This window comes from Lithobates pipiens, unplaced genomic scaffold (genome assembly GCF_037356315.1).
Source record: "Lithobates pipiens isolate NorthernLeopardFrog02 unplaced genomic scaffold, aLitPip1_a1.2 Scaffold_28, whole genome shotgun sequence".
Lineage (NCBI taxonomy): Eukaryota > Metazoa > Chordata > Amphibia > Anura > Ranidae > Lithobates > Lithobates pipiens.
This window is the reverse complement of record NW_027507789.1, coordinates 64,083,146-64,089,201: the sequence shown is the minus strand read 5'-3', so window position 1 is coordinate 64,089,201 and position 6,056 is coordinate 64,083,146.

Genomic DNA, 6,056 nt, shown 5'->3' with positions numbered 1-6,056 from the left:
TACTGTGCCAGATAAAAACAACCACCATTGTATTCTCTAGGGTCTATGCTAAAAAAAACATATATATAATGTTTGGGGGTTCTATTTAATTTTCTAGCAAAAAAAATATGATTTTTACATGTAAGAGAGAAATGTCAGAATTGGCCTGGGTGGCAAGTTGTTAAATATTTATTTATTACAATTTTTATTTTTATTTATTTTTTATCAGCCCTGTGGGGGGCTTTGGTGAGATATCAGGGGTCTTAACAGACCCCTGACAGCTCCCTTTTGAGACCCAGAAAGGGACTGGGGACAGAGATTCCCCTGTCCCTTTCTCAGCAGACTCAGCTGCACTGGAGATGAATGGACAAGAGAAGCTCCTCTCCATTCATAAACTGAAGTTTATGATACTCAGTTATGAATGGACAGTCAATGATCACTGATTCAGTAAATCTGTTGGCTCCTTCCTATTCCAAATGAACAATCTCCTTCCTCCGCTCTCCATCCTGAAAGATTGACCGAGGGCAGAGTATACGGAGGGGGGTCGGAGCGGAGTATACGGAGGGGGACCAGAGGAGCCTGGAAGAGGACAGAGGGGGAATGGAGGAGTATACTGGGACAGTCAGGGGTTGATCTGTGCTGTGGTGGGGGGGAGTTACAAGCACCGATCCCCTCTGTATAGATTTCAATAAAGCAGCTGGAAGCCGCTGTCAGCTGTCATCTAATTTATTGAAATCTATACAGGGGGGGATCAGTACTTGTAACTCCCCCCACCGCCGCACCGATAACCCCTGACTGTCCTGGTATCGGATAAAGCATAGAAGTATTTGCCCGAGTACAAGTACTCGGACTAATAATTGGTATCTGCACCGATACCGATAATAGTATCGGTGACAACCCTACTTTTTAGAGCTACCTTTTGCAGCTATCACAGCTCCAAGTCGCTTTGGATAAGTCTCTATGAGCTTGCCACATCTTACCACTGGGATTTGTGACCATTCCTCCTTGCAAAACTGCTCCAGCTCCTTCAAGTTGGATGGTTTGCACTTGTGTACAGCAATCTTTAATTCTAACTACAGATTTTCTATTGGATTGAGGTCTTGGCTTTGACTAGGCCATTCCAACACATTTACATGTTTCCCCTTAAATTGCTCAAGTGTTTCTTTAGCAGTGTGTTTTTGGGTCATTGTCCTGCTGGAAGGTGAACCTCCGTCCTAGCCTCAAATCACAGAGTAGTACAGGATTTTGCTCAAGAATATCCCTGTATTTAGCACCATCCATCTTTCCCTCAACTCTGATCAGTGTCCCAGTCCTGACTGCTGAAATACATCCCTACAGCATGATGCTGCCACTACCGTGTTTCACTATGAGGATGGTGTTCTTTGGGTGATGTGATGTGTTGTGTTTGCGCCATACATAGCGTTTTTCTTTGATGGCCAAAAAGTTCAATTTTAGTCTCATCAGACCAGAGGACCTTCCTTCATGCATTTTGGGAGTCTCCCACATTCCTTTTCACAAACTAAAACGTGCCATTTTGTTTTTTGTTGAAAGTAATGGCTTTCTTCTGGCCACTCTGCCATAAAGCCCAACTCTATGGAGCGTACGGCTTATTGTCGTCCTATGTACAGATACTCCAGTCTCTGCAGCTCCTCCAGGGTTACCTTAGGTTTCTGTGATGCCCGAGTAATGCCCTCCTTGCCTGGTCCGTGAGTTTTGGTGTGCTGCCGTCTTTAGGCAGGGTTGCTGTTGTGCCATGTTCTTTCCTTTTGGTTATGATAGATTTGATGGTGCCCCTAGGGATCATCAAACATTTGGATTTTTTTATTTTTATAACCTAACCCTGACTTGTACTTCTCAGAAACATTGTCTCTTGTTTGGAGAGTTCCTTGGTCTACATGGCAGTGTTTGGTTGGTGGTTCCTCTTGCTTAGGTGTTGCAGCCTCTGAGGCCTTTCAAAAAGATGTGTATATGTAATGACAGGTCATGTGAGACTTATGCCGCGTACACACGATCAAACAAGCGGGTGGAAAAGTCCGGCAAACTGAAGTCCGCCGGACAATCCCCCCGTGTAGCCTCCGGCATACTTTTTTGACCTAAAAAGTACGGCGGACTTAGAAAGTAGTTTGGCACTCCAATCTTCCCGCCGGACTCGCATTTCAAGAGACAATCCGGCCATGTGTGTGCCAGTCCGCCATACCTTTGAAATGAACGGACTTTTCCCGCCCGGAGAAAAGTCCGCTCATTCGAGCGGGTCTCCAGGTAGGCGGGGCCCGCGAAGGAGACACCGCTGGCCCCGCCACTTGGTATGAACTTAAAGGGGAACCCCAACGCCGAAAAAAATCGGCGTGGGGGTCCCCCCAAGTCCACAACAGACCCTTGTCCGAGCACGCTACCCAGCCTGCCAGGAAAGGAGGGGCGAGCGAGCGCCCCCCCCTCCTGAGCCGTACCAAGCCGCGTGCCCTCAACATGGGGGGTGCCTTGGGGAAGAGGGGGGCCGCGCGGCCCCACCCACCCCAAAGCACCTTGTCCCCATGTTGATGAGGACAAGGGCCTCTTCCCGACAACCCTGGCCGTTGGTTGTCAGGGTCTGCGGGCGAGGGGCTTATCGGAATCCAGGAGCCCCTTTAATAAGGGGGCCCCCGGATACCGGCCCCCCACCCTATGTGAATGAGTATGGGGTACAATGTACCCCTACCCATTCACCTGTAAAATAAAGTACAAAAAAAAAACACAAGACACAAGATAAAATAATTTATTGCACAGCTCCGGGGGTCTTCCGTCTTCGGGGGTCTTCTCGCCGGACTCCTCCGCTATCTTCTTGTAGCTCTTTTGCTAGCGGAGGAGCCCGGCATTCTTCGTCGCCGCGGCCTCTTCCGACTTCGGGGGTCTTGCCCCCTCTTCGGTTCTTCTGCCGGGCCATCGCGCCTTTTTATAGCTCTTTTACAGCCGGTGGCCCGGTCTTCTGTCGCCGCCGCCTTCCGTTCTTCTCCTGGAGATGTTGACTCAAAGCTCTCTCCGGCCGCAATGCCAGGGACGCGCTGCGCGGTGAGTTATGACGGTGACGTCTCCTTCGCGGGCCCCGCCTACCTGGAGACCCGCTCGAATGAGCGGACTTTTCTCCGCGTGTGTGGGCGAGTCCGTTCATTTCAAAAGTAGGGCGGATAGTATGGCGGACTAAGTACGCCGTATTAGTCCGCTAAAAAAGTGCCGTGTGTGGGCAAGTAGCCCGTTCGGAATGTCCAACGGACAGTCTGGCGGGAAGTCCGCCAGTCTAAGTCTGTCGGATAGTCGGCTACGTTTGTACGCGGCATTTGATTGCACACAAGTGGACATCATTTCACTAATTATATAACTTCTGAAGGTAATTGGTTGCACCAGAGCTTTTTATGGGCTTCATAACAAAGGGGTGAATACATATGCACATGCCAATTATCATTTTTTTTATTTCTGAAAAATTGTTTTATGTATACATTTTTCTAATTTTACTTCACCAACTTAGACTATTGTGTTCTGATCCACCACATATAATTTAGATTAAAAAAACATTGAACTAAAGGCTGTAATGTAGCAAAAAAGGGTTTATTTAAAAAAAAAAAAAAAAAAAAAAAACCGGGGGGGGGGGGGGGGGGGGGGGTAGCTTAAATACTTTTGCAAGAGACTGTAGCTGCTGCCATAACGATATCCCTCTTCAAAGTGCCAACATATATCGGCATAAGCCGGTCCGGAAGTGGTTAAGGTAAATCAAGCAAACGGACAATGACACTCAAGAAAAAAAAAATGGTAGCAGTTGCAATGTTCATGGCACATTTTTTTAAATCGAACATTGGGGGTTATTTACGAAAGTCAAATCCATTTAATATTACAAGTGCAAATTGCACTTGGAAATGCAGTCGCTCTAAATCTGAGGGGTAGCTGTGCTGATTTTATTATCCAATCATGTGCAAGCTAAAATGCTGTTTTTTTTTTTCTTTGCATGTCTCCCTCAGATCTACAGCAACTGCAATTTCACTTGTAGTGAAAAGTGGATTTGCCTTTAGTAAATAACCCCCAATGTTTTTCTAGGGGAAAAAATAAATTACACTAAACCCAATTTTAGTGCACAAACAATATAATTACAATATGGCAAAATGCAAAATGATAATAAACAAGTCAGGTCTTAAAATGGTGCACGCCCATTAAACTGCAACACACTTTGGTACCTCAAATGCCCAAAGAAGCTGCTTTAAAAGCCTTTAGAGAAGAGGTAGGCAACCTTAGATGTACCTGAACAATATGGAAAGTCAGGGAGCACCAAGGTTTGGCACTTTTTTTTTTTTTTAACCACTTAAAGCGGAGCTCCACCCGTTTTATATATAATAGCTCTTATTGATCACATAGATGTTCTAATTCTAAAACGGAACTTTTTTTGGTTTAAAATGTACCTTTTTTCTTTGTGATCTCTCTTCTTCCTGAATGTATGTCTTGCGGATATGGGCAGGGTTTGTGCAGCTATTTAGTAATTTCCGCAAATCACACTGTCTCCTGGGATCTTTTCTCATTTATCCCAGGAGTCTGTGCGCTGCGAATTGAAGTCCCTGCGCATGCGCGAGAGCGGAGCTACAGCGCGCAGTGCATGCTGGGACATCAGTGACACTGTATCCCGGAAGAGGATGCCTGTGAGCTTCACATGCCCACAGGCAAGATGAGAACCAAACGAAAAAACTCAATATAACTTCATTTCTATTGATAAAATAGATATCTTAAAGACTTCAAAAATGGAACAAGTGAGCACTAATTCTAAATAATATAATCAATGTCATTTTTTTTTTTTAAATACAAACGATTTAGGCAGTGGAACCCCGCTTTAAGGACCAAGCCTCTTTCTGAGATTTGGGGTTTACAAGTTAAGAAAAAAAAAAAATATTTATATATATATATATATATATATATATATATATATATATATATATATATATATATATATATATATATATATATATAATGTTTGGGGGTTCTAACACCCTAGAGCAGTGATGGCGAACCTTGGCACCCCAGATGTTTTGGAACTACATTTCCCATGATGCTCACTGCACTGCAGAGTGCAAGAGCATTATGGGAAATGTAGTTCCAAAACATCTGGGGTGCCAAGGTTCGCCATCACTGCCCTAGAGAATAAAATAGCGGTCATTGCAATACTTTGTCACACCGTATTTGTACAACAGTCTTACAAAGCACTTATTTTGGAAGAAAAAAAAAAATCTACTTTTTTGAATTAAAAAAAAAATAAGTTAACAGTTAACCCCTTTTTTATATATTGTAAAAGATGTTATGCAGAGTAAATTGACACCTAACATGTCACGCTTCAAAATTGCACTCACTCATGGAATGGCAACAAACTTACCCTTAAAAATCTCCATAAGTAATGCTTAAAAAATTCTACAGGTTGCATGTTTTGAGTTACAGATGAGGTCTAGGGCTAGAATTATTGCTCTCGCTCTAACAATCATGGCAATACCACACGTGTGTGGTTTGAACACTATTTTCATATGCGTTCTCTTCTGCACACAAGCTCAGCAGGACAGGGTGTGTTTACATTTTTTTTTTTTTTACATGTTCTTTTCAAAAAATAAATAAAATTGTGTCACTATTATTCCTATTAAAAAGAATGTAAACATTCCTTGGAATATTAAAAAAAAATAAAAAAGCATGGCCAGACCCGTTTATAGCACTGGTAGACAAGTGGTTACCACCCCCATGAGGTCATTAAGACAGACAGGAACTGTGCCCCTCAAGGGGCATCAAGATAAAGATTTTAAGTACAACAATCTTATTTTCTTTATCTTCCATGGAGGGAGACAGGATTGTAGAGGTGCTGGCAAAGTCACTAAGGAAACAAAACAGATGAGGAATATCAGCACCTGAATGGCTTGAAGAAGACTAATTTATCAATAATGGAGGACAAAGACGTGTATGACCAAGCTAGTGTTCTAGATTAGGACAAAGTGGTTGTAAACCCTTAGGCCCAATTCACACGGGATGGATCTGTAATGATCCACCCTGTGAACATCCGCTTGCTCAGCAGGGATCGCTCCGTTTAT